This window comes from Euleptes europaea, chromosome 6, assembly GCF_029931775.1.
Source record: "Euleptes europaea isolate rEulEur1 chromosome 6, rEulEur1.hap1, whole genome shotgun sequence".
NCBI classification, from domain to species: Eukaryota; Metazoa; Chordata; class Lepidosauria; order Squamata; family Sphaerodactylidae; genus Euleptes; species Euleptes europaea.
The window spans coordinates 60,812,800-60,829,687 of NC_079317.1; the positions used below are offsets into that span (position 1 = coordinate 60,812,800).

General features: G+C 42.6%; 1 protein-coding gene across 3 annotated transcripts in view; it reads left to right on the forward strand.

Moving 5' to 3' along the window:
* The window catches only part of PHF21A (PHD finger protein 21A), a 107,096-nt gene that overhangs the window by 7,860 nt on the left and 82,348 nt on the right, over window positions 1–16,888 (forward strand). The window lies entirely within an intron of this gene.

Consider the following 16,888-nt stretch of genomic DNA (forward strand, 5'->3'; position numbering starts at 1 on the left):
GTGGGTGCCTTTGTGTGTGTACGGGGGAGGGGCATGAACCGGGAACTAACCTGGGACCTTTTGTAAGCCGGTGCGTGCCTTTGTGTTTGCGGGGAGGGGGGACCGGGAAGGAACTTAGGGCCTTTTGCAAGCAGGTGCGTGCCTGTGTGTGTGTGTGTGCGCGCAGGGGAGGGGGGGAACCGGGAAGGATTCCATGTTCCTTCTCGGCTCCCCCCCTCCCCTGCACACACGCACGCACGCACCCGCTTGCAGAAGGTCCCAGGTTCCTTCCAAGTGGTGGGGGGAGGGAGAAAGACGCTTCCCCCAAGGCTGCCCCTACAGCCGCAGTGTGCAGGAACGTCGCGGCACACTTCAAAAAACCCTTTCACTGCCTCAGCTGTTCCTGTACGCCGCGGCGGCATGCGCAACCGGGCTTCACCCTTCCCGCCTCCCTACCCCGCCCGCAGAGTCGCCTAATCGCCTCCCGTGCGGATACTCCGCCGCCCGGAGCTGCTTGGCTTCTTCCCTTCTTCCCCCCTCCCTCTTGCCACTCAACAGCTGACAGGCGGTGAGGGGGGGGTAGAAGAAGAAGCCAGCCGCTCCCGGGAGCTGATTAGGCACTCTGGGGGTGGGGTGGGGTGGGGCGGGGAGGCGGGAAAGTTGAAGTCCAGTTGCGCGGGTTTGCACGTGCCGCCAGGTGTGTGTGTGTGTGTGTGTGTGTGTGTGAAGGCTTTTCTCTCTTTTCTTCCTTTTTCTGTCACTCCTTTCTCTCCCTTTCTTTCTCCCTCTTTTTCTGTCTCTTTCTTGGTCTGTCACACTCTGTCCTTTTCTTTTTCTCTGTCCTTTTCTTTCTTCCCCATCCATCTCTCTCTCTCTCTCTCTCTCTCTCTCTCTCTCTCTCTCTATCTCTCTCTCTCTCTCTCTTTCTTTCTTTCCCTCTCTTTCTCCCTCCCTCCCTCCCTCCCTCCTTCCTTCCTTCTTTCATTTATGCATGGGAGGTTTTGTCTTGGATTTGCCACTCTACAGACTAGATGCACATTTTCCCAATCTGAATTCTCAAAACTCAACAATAAATCCCATGCAGAGTTTTGAGAATTCAAATGGGAAAAATGTGCATCTAGAGAGTAGCAAATCCAAGGCAAAACCTCCCATGCATAAATGGCCTTTCTTTCTTTCTTTCTTTCTTTCTTTCTTTCTTTCTTTCTTTCTTTCTTTCTTTCTTTCTTTCTTTCTTTCTTTCTTTCTTTCTTTCTTTCTTTCTTTCTTTCTTTCTCCCCAAAAACCTCCCTAGCGTTGACCCCCCCGACCCCCCACCCCCCGCTGGGAGATCTACAACTGGTATGGCATTGGTATGGCCCCCAATGATGTGATAAATATGCAAATTGCCCTTGGCAGAAAAAAGGTTCCCCACCCCTGCCATAGAGAAACTGCCTCTAGCAGTCGCAGCCGGGCAGATGATCACCCGTGCAAATCTCCTGCCGCAAAGAGTTTCTCTGACACCATAGGGGTGGGACCTTCTGCACGCTGAGCGGGTGCTCTGCCATTGAGCCATGGCCCCTCCCCTATGGGGTCAGAGAAACTCTTTGGGGCAGGAGATTTTCACGGGTGATCATCTGCCCGGCTGCGACTGCTAGAGGCAGTTTCTCTACGGGCGCTTCTACCCACTCGCCTCGCTCTGGGCTCAGAACCCGGCCGGGGCAGAGCGCGAACTACACTTCCCAGCGTGCCTCGGTTTCTCTTCGGGCGCTTCTACCCACTCGCCTCGCTCTCGGCTCAGAACCTGGCCACCATTTAACTGTGCGTTGTGTGAAAAAAACACAACAACTTCTGTTTTGAATCTCTCCCCCTCCAGCTTGAGCAGATGGCCCCGCCTTCTAGTATTATGGGAGAGGGTAGTCTTATACGGCGAGTATATCCCAAACTCTATATTTTAGCTTGAAAAGTTGGGGGTCGTCTTATACGCCCAGTCGTCTTATACGCCGGAAAATACGGTACCTTAATTGTACAGTAAGAATAGAATATAATTCTATGAGTTTCATGTAGATCCTAAACTCTTAGAATATGCTTGCAGGAAATTACTTGTTTTAATTCTTGAGCAGCAAATTTGTTTTGGTTCTTAACAGCTCTCCTTCCGTGGAGGTTTTTAAGAAGAGGCTAGATGACCATCTGTCAGCAATGCTGATTCTATGACCTTAGGCAGATCATGAGAGGGAAGGCATTTTGGCCATCTTCTGGGCATGGAGTATGGGTCACTGGGGGTGTGGGGGGTAGTTCTGAATGTCCTGCATTGTGCAGGGGGATGGACTAGATGACCCTGGTGGTCCCTTCCAACTCTATGATTCTGAAAACGTAAAATCTGATTATTTTGACAGTTAATCATTTACTAATCTTTAAATTTCACTCACATTTTGTATGTATGCTGCATGTTTGTTGCACTCTGCAAGGGATTGTGGGTTATGCAAATGATGCAACAAATAATACATTATTGCACACTATGAATATTGAACTTAACAGCCAGTCATTGTACATAATTACTTTTTATATCCTGAAGAAACATGGTTCTGCCCAGTATCTCTTAGCTTCTGCTAAGTTCTGATTACATAGACCAGAATACAAAGGAGTGTTGGGCTCATACAAGAAACTTGAGCAAGAGCAATGGAACTTTTTACTTTGAAGCTGATTTCACACACACCCCGACCCCCATAAACTATTTTTGAAACTGCCCTCACTTTCAAAGTGCTTAACCATGTGGTGTTGGTGCTTTTTAAAGTAAACAAATCAAAAGCTCCCTTTGCTCACTGGAACTGAATTTGGGAATTGTTGTTGTTGAAGTAATTGATTTGTTTGGTAGCCTTGTATTGAAACCATAATGCTTTGAAACCATAATGCTTTACAATAGGCAAGGGTGTTGCATGACCGCAAGTTTGGAGTGTGCTCCCAGGTAGTATTAAGGCTCTGTTTAGTTATGAATCAATACATCTTAATTCCTCTAGTGTGGCTGAAGAGCAGCATTGCCTAGGGGTGAGAGAAGGTGAAATTTTAGAACTAACAAACAAATTTAACATCAGTGGAGCCAGATAGCATCAACATGAGAGATCCTAGAAGAGCTGATGTGGAAAAAAACCATTAAAACTGGTTTCCTTATTGAAGGATCAGAAGGTAATCAATGTTACACCAGTCTTGATTTGGAGGTAATACAGGACATTGCCTTGACATGTTCCATACAGATTGATGGGAAGCATTAATAAGGCTATGTCAGCGAGGGCACCCAGTCGGACCCGGGATGAGCAAGCTCCGTGTTCTCCCCCCCCCATCTCGTGGGAAAGTTCCCTTCAGTTTGGGAAGAGGGGACGAAGGCCGGAGACAGTAACACTTCCACTTCAAAGCCTTCCTATTGTAAATCAACTATCTGTTCTCAAGGTGTCAATTCTGCCAGAACCCTGGCACCTCTAGAAGCTTGAAAGAAACCTGATGTTTTGCATTTCAAAGATTACGTGTAATCAATTCTACTGTGTGTTCTCTATATAGTTAGCCTGTATCCTTCCCATCGGCATTCTAACCTTAAGTTTGTATAAACTACTGAACCCGTTCTCTTTCTTAATAAAACTTTAAACTCTCTGCAACGTCTGGAGTGGAGTTTATATTGCTGGAATGCAACGAGGTACTGAAGCCTGATAGGCTAGAACTGTTAAATACATAAAACAAGGAAGCATCAGCATGGCTTGTAAAAATTGGGAAGTCTTAGCTTTTAGAATTCTGTGTTGTGTCAAACATCTAGCAAGGGAGTGACATGATAAAAAGGCTTACATAATTATGAACACAGGAAATAACAGGATCCCCCCTCTCTACGGATTTTCAATTTGGGTCACATATTGAAGCTGATCAACAGTAGGTTCAGTGCAGTCAGAAGAAAGTACTTTCATTGGGTAATTAACAGATGGAATGCTTTGCTTAAATCCCTTTAAAAGGGAGCAGAGAAATCATGGAATATAAGCCTAATCAACATGATAGCAAATGATAGCAAACGTCCTATTCCGGCAAAGTACGCTCCTGAATACCAGTAAACAGGGCAGGACTTTTGCCTTCATACCCTGCTTGTGAGTTCCCAGAGCCATTTAAATGAGATTGCCAGATATTTGGCCACTGTTGGAATTGAAATGCTGGGTTAGATAGGCGGTTTACAAATGGGTCTCATTGTTTTTTGCCTCCTCTGACACTATAGATTAGTAGGATTTATTTATTTAATTAAATTTATAATCCACCCTTCCCAGCCAAAGCTGGGCTTAGGGTGACTCACATAAATATAAATTATATAATAAAACACAATAAAACTATTAAACAATGGTTAAAACCAGCCCGTAACATTAACGACAAGTGATAGCATACATCCAGAGGCTCAGTAATGTGATAAATAGGCCACAACAGAAACTGATATATGTCTCCCTCACCATGGTGGGGGGCTTGGCCAGGCACTGCCCCCTGCCTCACCTTGTATGGGCCTCGGCTGGGTGTTGCCCTCATCCCTGCCTTACCTTGCACAAGCGAGGCCAGGCACTGCCATCTGCCTTGCCTCACAAGGAAGTTGGTCAGGCTGGACATTGCCATCTGCTTTGCCTTGCTCAGGATTTGGCCAAGGGCCGGACACTGCCATCTGCCTTGCCTTACCTTGTGCTGGGTTCAGCTAGGCAGGGTGCCACCATCTGCCTCACCTTGCATGGGCGGAGCCTCTCATGCAGAGCTCTGGTGAGTCGGGCTCTATCTCCCCTGATTGGCTGGATGCCATCTCTCTCAACTTGTTCTGGGTTTTTCTGGGCTGGGTGCTGCCATCTGCCTTGCCTTGTTTGTGTCTCAGCGGACTTGGGCATAAGTGCCTGCTTTGTGTGGGCTGAGCCAGGTGCCACCACCTCCCCTGTCTCACCTCTCGCGTGGGGCTCTGGCTGAGTCTCCCCTTGGCTGACTGGGCACCATTTATCCTGCCTTTTGCGTGGCTTGGGTAGGTCAGGCTCAGTTTTTCAATCAGAGGGCTGGCCGGCCCAGATGGAGCAAAAGGGAGGCCATTAGCCCAGGTGTCCAGGTGCTCTTAATCTTGGTCCTGCCTATATTAGGTAAGTTAGGCGGAAAATGGGTAACTGGCCCAATGTCACTCAATGAGTGTCCAGGGTAGAATAGGAATTCAACATCCTAGTCTGATACTCTAACCACTCCACCACGCTGGCTTTTGTGGGGTGGGTGGTGTATAGCATTAGCAAGCAGCCAGACCTATGTGAGTCATTTAAGTCGTGTAGTATCAAGTTGCCCAGATGGGTCCTCCCTCAAAGACCAAAGCAGTCCTGAAAAGAGCTCTGTCCCTTTTCCCTGCCTTTTACTGACAGAAACCAAGTGTGTTGTGCTTACCTTGAAAATGTGACTGAAGGCATCCATTTGTTAAAGCTACAATCACTCCTTTTGTGATTTTGGGGTTTTATAACCCCCGTTTGTTTTTTGTTTTTAGATTTCAGATTTTTCTGCAAATCTGGGGTGTTTTTCAGGTTTGTGGAAAGATCTGTCTTGGCCCTTCACAGGTCCAGTCTCTGGATTTAAGTATCCTCAATTTGGCCAACTTTGTGATTAGAATATACAAGTGTGGGCCTGCGAGACTCGTGGAGGGAAATCCCATTCCCCTCACTTCCTCTGCTGCGGTTCCCGGGCTCTGCACAGCTCCCAGGCTCTGCTGCTGCCACCAATGATCATGCTGGAGGTAGGTGCGTTCTCTGTACTTGTGCAGAGAATGCTTGTTTATTGGGGGGGGGTTTAAACCCCCCCCATGTATTTAAGACTTCAGGTTTTTCTGCAAGCTTGGGAGGGTCCCCCAAGTTTGCAGAAACATCAGTTTAGCATCAATGTGGCTCTGATCCACAGATTGAGATATCTGCAGATGGGGGTCACATTTGAGAAATAGCTATATTGTTGATGGGACAATCCAGAAGGGCACCTTTAGAATGGATTAGGATTGTAGTGCATTTCTACTTTTATTGTATCACCTGCTTTTAATGCATTGCTTTATACCTTGTAATACACTTTCTTTATTGTTTCTACTATACCTTGTTTTAGTTTGTTGATCACATAGTTTTCTAATTCTGTTACTCCTGTTGCATTGTTCAGTGGTTGTCTTAAACTGTATGATTGTACTGGTTTATATCCTGTAATCTGCTTTGCAATTGAACAAGAAAGATGGATTATAAATAAAGTAAATAATAATGTCTACCGCTTTAGTCACTCTCCTCAGTTTCATCTGTTTTGTTCTTCAGTTCAGTGTCATGAACTGCATTGGTCCCAAGGAAAGAACCAGGAGGAGTTGGATAGCATTTGTTCTAAAACTTTAAAGAGGCCACAGATTTAATTTGTTGTCCTGTCACATTTTCAGACTCTTAAAAGACAATGAGATATTTCACTGAATGAATGAATAGTATTATAACAACCAGTTGTGCTTAGAAGGCAAATTCAGACTGTAACTTAGGTTTTTTTTGTTTAGGTTAATATTGGTGAATTGTTCTCTGAAGTCAGCATGATAATGCATGTGTCAGTAAATTCCTCAGCTAGTTTAGAAGGCCTCTGATAGTTTCAGGGTAATTTGAAGTGATGCCAATGAATGAGTCATATTAACTTACAAATTCATATGTTGAGGCAGGGAGGGAAGGTTATATATTGATGAAGAGCTAAGTGGTAGGAGCAGAGCAAGGTTTAATAAGGTCTGTAGTGCTGTTATAGGACAATTGTATAATGCTTTGACGGTATTCTTTTAATACTATAATGAAAAAGACAAAATTAAAAACTTGGCATAGCTGTGCAATGAAAGTGTAATGGGTGTTAGTTTGCTATCTGTTTCCTACTAGAGAAATATTAAGCGATTTTATTTTAAAATTAACTCATACCCTGAGTTTGTGGATCTTCCCTCCCATCTTCCAGCAGCCCTTTATGATCCCTGAAAAGATGCTGCTGGCTGAGGAGTGAGCAGCATGTGTACCATGAAAATTGTTTATTAAAGATAAAGGTAAAGTGAGATGTCACTGCGACCCGCTTATGGTGACCCCACCATGGGGTTTTCAAGGTAAGAGATGAGCAGTTTGCCATTGCCTTCCTTTGTGAAGCAACCCTCCTCTCCCTTGGTGGTCTCTCCACCAAGTATTAACCATGGCTGATCCTGCATAGTCTCATGATCATTCCTGTGTATACTAGGTTCAGAGTCTGCAGTAGAACAGCTAGATTTGAGTCCAGTAGCACCTTAGAGACCGAGATTTTTTGGGTATAAGCTTTCAAGAGTCAAAGCTCCCTTCATCAGATATGTGGCGAGGGGAGCTTTAACTCTCCAAAGCTTATACTCAAAAAATCCCCCCATACCTAAAAAATCTTTTTGGTCTCTAAGGTGCTAATGGACTTGAATCTAGCCATTCCCATGTATATATTCTTAAGGAAAATAAGCTTAGGTTTGATAGGAAAGTAAATTTTGCAGTATTTTCAATTAACCCCCAGATTTCCATTCTCCCCTCGCTCCAGAAGGGGACTTTTCCTTTTCCCCCCCCCCTTTTTTTTTTTTTTTTTGAAAATCTTACATTTCTAGGGATTGGGCAAAATTGCCATTCCTTCCTTTTCCACTAGCAAGGGCCTCTGCTTACTACAGCCTAGTAGCTCTTTTTAGAGGTGAGGTCCTCTGACCCTGGCAATGCCTCTTCCGGGATTGTCGAGTTGCTGTGGGATGGAGAAGGTAGGGGGAAAGGTGTTAAATAAATAAAGGAGCAGAGGCTGATCTCTAGACCCCCCTCTTACTTTCCAAACCAAGTAGTGACCTTTAATATATTGGCTCCCCCACTGAGTCTCATTGTCATTTATCCAGACTGGTACACCACAGGCAGGATGCAGAAGTGAGGGAAAAGCTGGTGTAGCATAGTGACTGTAAGAAAGAACTACGATCCAGGAGGCCTTCCACTTCAGATCTCATCACAGTTACAAAAATCACAAGGTAGTCTCAGGGAAACTACTTTCTCTTTCAGCTTCAGACTGACATCTGTCGTTTGGGGATGATAATACTGGCCTACTTCACAAGGCTGTTGTGTGTGAACTGAACATACATGAAACTGCCTTAGTGCACAGGACCCTCCCCCCAAATACAATAAGTAGGCACTTCATATTAGTAGTTTGGTCATGTATTAAGTGGTAAATTAAACTCTTAGTGAAAAAATTACTTAAGCTTTGGAGTTCCTGAATTGATCACATGGAAAAATGTACGATTTAATATTCTGCTATAAACTGGCCTGAAATCTTAAGTTTTTTTTAGATTGCTTAATATCATAATAAGATAGGAGAGTGTTCAAGATTCTCAAAATAAACAGGAAACACTTTATCTTTGTAAGTTCTTAGTTTTCTGTACTTGGAGGTGGCCTAGTTAAAATAGGAAAATTAGAGTTGGTGGATAAGGAGTTAAAATAACTGTACAACAATATTGCAGTTCTTATACATTGTAGGAACAGGTCTTCATATATTAATACATAACGCTATGTATCTAGGGCAGTTTTGTTTACTGTCCCTTTGAATTTCTGATCTGTTGACATGAACAGCTCTTGTTTTGTGAAATTCGTGCAGTTTTCTTATAGCAGGTGTTGGTACGGAGCCTTTTTGTTTTCTCTTATGTTTCAAGACTGCAGTCCTGCCCATTCTTACTTGAGAGTAAGACTAATTGAACTGTGAGACTTCTGAGTAAACTTATCAGTGATTGGGCTATAAATCATGGGATTGCCTCTTTACAGGGAATGAGGCACAATATTCATGCATGGCCACTAAACCAAACTGCTGTGTTGCCCCTTGTTTATCAGAATGTGTTTTTGAGCTAAGCACTCCTTACTGAAGAGTTTTTTTAATCTTCAAGGCAACAATACTTAAAGTCCTAGCTAGAGGGAGTCATTACTCAGTTACAACTTCAGTGAGAATGAAGAACTGAAAGTATGCTTTCCCCCTTTTCTCTTGATTTCCTAAAATCACCAAACACTATATATGGTTTTGGCAGAGAAATAGGGAAAAGGCACAAAATTTCAATTGCAGAAATAATATTTATTGTTTGTTCTCAGTCTTGTTTCCCCCTCTCCCAATTTTCTATGGAAAGAGCTCCTGTGGGCTGGAAAGAAGCAATAGAATGAACAGTTCTTGAACCAAGGATTTGGAGGCATGTTCAGAAAGCTATTTGGAAGAGGGCTGCTTGAATGAAATGTTTGGCTGCATATTTTACTATACCTGGTAGGATGAAGTAAAGCTTTCCACTTGCCATAATCATTCATAATTTGAAAAAAGTTTAGAGTTGAAATGGATATACTGGATTAATTCCAGGACAACTGCACCTGTTCTGAACCTCAGCCTCCAGAATTCTCCAGGATAACAACTTGTATACTCTCTCATTATGAAAGATGTTGACTTTATATGCCAAGCCTCCTCCATTGCAGTCAATATCACATAGGTAATGAATACAAGTTAGGTTTGCCATGCTGGTTGATCAGTCAACAGTATTTGACCAAATGTGCTGTGAAGCCAAGGATGTCACTATGAAGGTCATGGCTTCCCAACCCTGAACTTATTCATAGAGCCCTTTTAATTTGCAAAATGTTTTACAATGCTCATTGTGTGTATGCCTTCATGTACAGTATCCGATGAAGTAGACAACTGCTATTTTGATCTTGCAAAGGGAGTTGTTGAGGGGGAACGGTAGTAACATGGCCAGAATAACATGACTGTATAATAGAACTCTGTAGTGCTATCCACGGAAGGGCACTGGCTCTTTTAATCATGTGTCTTCTCAATCTGTGCGTTGCTACAGCCTGTTTCTCTTTCAACACACAGTCCTGTGACATTTCAAAGTGTCTGCCACTAGACCAATAATATATTATGTTTCAGTCATTTAGCAGGAAGGTCTGCATTTTTCTAGTAGTTCTGCATAGTGGGATAACCTCAGGGTGGCACTAGTCTAAGCGATACCTGAAGTTCTTAAAAGAGTGTGCTGTTTTTCAGTCAGACTTGATCTTCATCAAATAGAAAGAAGAATTGTCCGACTTGGAGACTTGTACACTCTTTCATTAAGAAATGTTTATCTTAAAGAGCACTTATTACTTCTGTGTATCCCATTCACGTGTTGCAGGAAATAAATATATTTGGGATCCTTCTGTTTTGGTATCTGATGCAAGGAAGTCAGAGGTTGAGGGCAGGTCAGAGATTGAATTTACTGCTTGCTTTGTCTGTGCCGCAGAAAAAGAGGAACTGCGAGTGCACGGCCACACATGCCTGTCCATCTTCATCCTAGCAAGTATATCAGAAAAGCATTGCTTGTGCTGGGAGTGCCCAGTTTTGTCTACTTGGAAATAGTAATTACTCCCCAGTAATTCTTTGAACCTTACTTTTTCTATATACTATTTGTGACCTCTTAGGGGGAAAATAAAGCCTATTGTATTTTCTGCCATTTCTTGTCAAGATGTTTGATTTGGCCCTGAACTTCTAGCTGGGCAACATGTTTTGAGCAAGTTATTGCTACATGATGCTATTGATGTTGACTTGAGAAATGAAGCTCCGATGATCCAATGACATATAATAAAAAAGCAACAAAATAAAGGGCAGAAATTTGATTTGAAATGTGGAAAATTCCTGAATAATAAAGTACAAAAAAGATAACACTAGTATTGTCTGCATGTGGCATTTTTTTATTTAAAAAATTTATATCCCACCTTTCTGCCCAGTCAGAGCTATCAAGGTGGTCAACAATGAAAACAGAACATCATACAAAAAGATCATAAAGCCAAATAAGTAAAAACACAGTTAACAGCAATTAAAATGGACATGGGTCATTGACAAACAACAAAGTATTTGCTCACTGGCAGAATGGCACAGATGAATATTCCTGGAGAGAAAGTTCCATAATTTTGGTGCCATTTAGACTCTCTAACTCTGGGTTTGGACGTTCCCCTAGACCTGTAATCTGCATCTCTTTAGTCTTGCGATCAAAGGAACAATTTTTGTTGCTCTGTGATTAAGTGAGGTATGAATGGAAAGGGTGTCATTTTCTCAATACCTTGAAGCTTGCTTATCTGGACAAGACGTTTTAGCCAAGCGATATTTAATCAAGTATTCTGAAAATCATTTACACTATTTTCCTTGCAGAAGAAGAAAACAAATTAAGTAATTGGCTGTTTCTTTACAAGGAAGCATTTGGGAATTTCTCATCTTAAAAGCAAAAATTGTAATTGAGGAAGCTGTGCCCTTGAATAAAAGCAAGAGCAGCAAATAATGTTACAGCAGCAGGTTAAGGAAGAACCTTGCTGTTGACACAGAATAGGCTACTTTTCTTGTTCTTTTTCCTACATAACACAGATCTGTAGAAAATAATATGCTTTCTGGCATACCTAACCTGTGTTTCCAGTGGTGGAAGGCATTTCAAACATTGTTTGTGTTAACAATGGGTTGGATCCAATTCATCCATCTATGGTGTGAGTTAATTGAAAATTCTGCAATAGTGTGGATAAATATACAAAAGGATATTTTATATTTCAGTTTGGTTCTTCAGCCAGAGCTTAGTTATTTTGTTACTGACTATGAGTTGTAGACCAGGACTTCCTTAAAGCAGCTACCTAACATCTTTTTCAAGTCTTAACTTCTATTCACCCAAGTGTGCACAACAGGATTTAGTGCAAGCAGAGCAAACTAGTTGGGTTAAAGTATTTCAAACCAGACTGAATTGTGCCATTGACCTTTGGCATAACAAGGATAGCACCACTGCTGAAGCTTCTCATGCCCAAACCAAAGCCATGCCTTCCCAACCTTAAGGATCTCAATTTGTGTTCATGTGTATCATATAAACACCATTAACCTTATGTACAGAAGAATTTGGGCTGCCTCCTAAGTAAACAATGAAGCACTTACAGGGGCCGGGGGATGGTTTGAGGAAGTTATTGAGACTCCCTTGGACTGTCACAGCAATTCTGAATCTATTCTCCATGTATCTGTTGGAGGATTTTTGCTTGAACTGTCTTCACTCTGGGAAGACACTGCCTCATTTGCCTCTCTAGCTCAAGGTGGAGTAGGGAATCCCAGATGCTAATGGACACAGTTTGTGGCCATGTGAAATGTTATTGGAGAGCCCTGTACATGCTGTTGGACACTGAAAGAGGCTTGGTAGAGGATGTTTGTAGTAATACATCCCTATTTTTTATATACTTTCTGGGATGCAGGTAAGCCAATAGTGGGAGGTTGGTTTTGTTGGGCACTGCAGTGTTGACTGGGATACTAGATGGGTCTACATAAGGGAAGCATGGGAGAAGGCAGAGGCACTGAAACCAGTATTTGTTAGGATCAGGAGTCCCCAACATGGTACTTGTGGGTGCCTTAGCACCCACTGACTCCTTTCCTGGTGCCCACCAAGTATTTGTAGAAAGTGGGTGCGGCCTGGTGAGGCTTTTGCCCAGCAGGGATTCTGATTGGCCATTGGAGATTTGATTGGCTGTGCAGATTTTTTTTTTTTAAAAATTGCTTTGGCAAAAGTTGCCACCACAGCACAAGGATCTTCACTGTGTGACTGAAGGTAAGCTATGGCAGCCATTTTGTGGCTGCGCCACCACCCTGTGTCAGAATTCCAAAGATGCCCAAAGTCTTAAAAAGGTTGGGGACCCCTGCCAAGATAAATCAAGAATTTGAATGACCAGATCCTAGATTCACAAACTAACCATAATTACATTGATCCATAATTTGCACAATATGTCAGGACCTACCGCAACCCAGCCTTAGTGTTGAGGAGGAAAAAGAAGATTCATTGAAGTGATAGAAGCCCTGTATGGTCCCTGATACACCCAAGGCTTCTATCACTTCAGGATCTCCAGGGGAAGATCCTTGCCTGCTCTGCCACAGTTGGCTCTCATACAAGAGCCAGATGTACAGATTCATCAGGAGTTGCCCCCCCCCCTCAAGTGGTCCCTTCTACTTCTGTCTTGTCTTCCTCAGGACTGGAGAAGGTGAAGAGACAGAGCAGAAGGAAAGCACATTTGGAAAATTGATGTCTTCCAGATTCCAATGATGGTCAAGAGAAAGATAACCTCTCTAGGGGATGGAAGGGTTAGGTCCCTAACTCTAGCGACAGGAAAGGGAGGAAACCTTAATTCCTTTTATAAGCCTTCAGTCGAACTTCATCCTTCACAAAGAGTTCAGAAAAACGGTGCAAAGAGAAAATCTTTGGGGAATTCAGGTAGGAGAAACACCCCAGTGAAGAATGTAGAGGAAAACATTCAGGAATAAAGGCAGTCTGGTGTTTCATCAGAACATCCATATGGGAGAAAAGTTTTATGTGCTTTAAATAAGAAAAAAGGTGTACCTCGGAGAATATTAGAAGATATACCTTGAACAGAAGCCCTACCTTTACAGTGACTGCAGCGAAAGATTTGTTTACAAAATTGCCTCGCAAAGCACTAGAAAGTTCACTCTATTCCTAAAGTGATTGTTGGAGGCTTTTAAAGCTTTAGAATAGCATCAGAGAATCTGCACACAGAGAATCTGAGATTTACTCAGATTTTTTTGGTGGTTTGTGGTTTTTTTCCACCAACACCCCAACATTGTCATAGTTCCCCTGTATCCTTTAGGATTATATGCTGAAATGAATGGCTTTTATGGGCCTATGGGAGGTGGTTGTTTAAACATTTATACTCAAGCTTCCTAAAAAAGCATGTTCAAAGCAGTTCAGAATAATCATAACACACAGTATAAAACCAATACAATCAAACTCAGTAAAATTTCTGCTGCAGCAGCAGCAAAATGAGCCTCACCTTGCTACCTTGTTTGCAGGTTGCAAAGCTGAAGCCGTGAGATTTGATTATATAATTATGTCTCAAGGAAGAGCAGAATGAGGACATACTGGCATCTTTTGGGTAAAGAAAAAGGTGGTGGTGGGAATGCTGCCAGAACTGGGAAACATAATTACTACCATTGCCAAAATTACATGAGTAAGTTGCAGCAGCACCCCCCCCCCCCCAAAGCAGGGGCTGTGGTTTCATAAAGACTTTGTGGCTTGGCTGTGATCTCTTTCAAATGAAATAATTTTCATGAGCCATTTTAATGCTCCCTCCTTTACTCCATTTGTAGTGCAAATTTATATAGTTTTTCACTACAGCACTGGTAAAACTAAGCAGACCTCTCTTGAAAGGGGTGTTCAATTTCTGTGTTCTTTTTAGTTGCCTTTTTGCACTTGTTTCAGTTTGAATTCATTCCTCTTGAAGTAGTTATCAACAATTGGGTATAGCTTTCCCAGTGAAGCCTTGTCAATATATTTTGCCAGTGGGGGTTGGTGCCCAGTGAAGCTAGTAGTGCAGGGCAAGGCAGCAAACAGTGGGTGGAGCCAAAGCAAATTAACTCTGATTTTGTCCCCATCCTTCTCCTTGGCAACACTAAGAACACTCAGGAATGAAACTTGACATACATTGCTGCCACTGTAAAGACATTTTTAAATACTGCGACTTGTCATCTCCCCCCCCCCATGGCAACTTTGGCTCTTGAAAAGGTGGGGGTGGGGAAGAGTGCCACACTGCAAGCCCTATCAGTGTCTTAACAGATAACATCTAAATGAACTTAAGAGTCTCTTGCCTTGCTTCAGTAGGCTTGTGTCCTGTTATACTTGATTCTCTTAGGGGGAAATAGTTTGGCCTCCACAACCCCTTCAAACCACCTCTGCCCATACCCCTTCCTCCAACCACTTGGTAATACCATTCATCCAACCCAGTTAGGCTTCTCTCGCAATTTTGTACTTAATTTTTTTTCTACATATAATAGTAATAAGCATTGTTAATAAAAAGCTCCAGACTGCAATTCAATGCATGCTTACTTGAGAACAAAACCTATTGAATTTAGTTTACTTCCAAGTAAATAACTATATGACTGGCTTGACAAGTCAAAGAGATGCTGGGGAGAGGGAACAGCCCTTAAAATCTGAGCCACAGCACAAATCTCCAAATGTTAAGGATTTTAGGTTATGATCCCTGTCTTTGTTTGAAACTTGGGCTCATTTTCATGGGCTTTTTGGACTGCCACTTTACTATTTCCAAATACTATATTACAATAAAGGCCCTCAGACATGCTTTAGAAATATGAGTTCTTGAATAAAACAAAAGGAGTGCATAGAAAAGGGTTCAGATTTGAGTGTGTGATATAATTTTAAAATATTGTATTTAAAAATATTCAAAAAACATAACCAAAGCCACGCTATACTGATATTGTTAATAATAATCAACATAATACAGCATGGTATGCAGGCTTTCAAGCTCTTCATAATTCTTCATCAGGCTGGATGTTAAAAAGCAAATAAAGAGGCAGAGAAAAGAGGCAGTCTAATGGAGGTAGGGGAGGCAGTACAATCCTAAGCATTTTTTGGACTCTGAAGTCCAATTGAGCTCACTGAAGTTTACTTAGTAGTAGGTGTACTTAGCTTTGCAGGCTTTGTGTACTACATCTAGAAGGAAACTAATTATATCCTAGGATACACACACACACCCTTGATTACAGCAGAATAACAAAGCACCCCCACCATATTTCTAGATAAAGTATTCTTGCTTTTTTTTAAAAAGCCAAGGTCTGCATAGATCCCTAGTTTTTTAAAACATACTCCCTCTGAAGTCTGCATCAGATCATAGATCAACTCAGTCTCTATTATTTTTAATTTTACCATAAAAAATCACATCACATCTTCCAGATAAGTTGCTTTGCTCTTTCTCTCCCTCATCAGATCATATCTAAGAGCCAGGAAACAATCATCTCCACAGATCAACATCCACCTCTCCAGTTCCCCCCATTTTTTTACCACACTATAGTTAGGCAATAGAGGCCTGGCCCTCCCTGAACGAAATCATGCTGACTGACAGCCTTCAGGTACTACTCACTGACCCAGTTGGATGCCAGGTGTTGTGGCCTGTTGCCCTTTGTGAATTTCTGATTGGTCAATTATTTTCTTCAGACTCCATTGACCAAGCCTGTTGATCTTTCTCAGCATTCCTTGGCTTGTCTTCCTATATTTTTCTATGAACAACTGTGGGTTTTACCCCAGAAAAGAGCCTGTACACCTTAAGAAGAACGGGGGTGGGGAGAAAGCCCCCCTGCCTCATCACCATTGGAACTGTCTGTTCTCTTCTGCTGATGTGGCTCTTGATCCCTGATAGAGATGGGTGGATCTTAGTCTGGTGTCTCAGCTGCAACCATTCTGCCTTGAGTTATTCTGCTAGGAGTTGATTCTCCGGACAGAGCCTCTGAACAGAGAATAAACTCCTTATGACACTGCTCTCAGCTTTGCTGACACACTCAAACCCCCTGTTTAAGGGGTGCATCCGAGGGGTGTATGTGTCAAATGATTATACAAGGATCAAAATCTTCATGAATGATGGGAATAAGGACCATTTAAAAGAGAGGTGGAACAGTGATAGGAAAATGCAAGAGTTACTTTTTCCCAAGATTGTGACAATTTTAACCAAAATACGCCGTAACTGACTGTTCCAAATGATAAAATACTGGCTTGGATCTACTGGAGCTTTTCCCTGGGCAGTCATTCTTGCAGCCACCTTTTGTAAGTTCTTTGCAGCTTTCTAGTATAAATGGAAGTGTTGTCCACTTGATTTGCAGCGTTTCAGTTTTGCTTTGTCCATCTCCATACAGCAAGATTTGTTATGCCAGGCTGGCGTAGTGCTGACTGGGCCCACCTGTTGTGCTTTTACAGGGCAACCCATGTTGATGAAATGCCAGCACAACTTCTGCTTACTGGCAAATAGTTCTAGGCTTGCATCATTGACCTGTATAGCTCTAGTAGTGGACATGTCATGCATCATGACTACAGAGCTATCCAAGATGCTGAAGTCTTCATTTTCAATTGTTGCTGAGT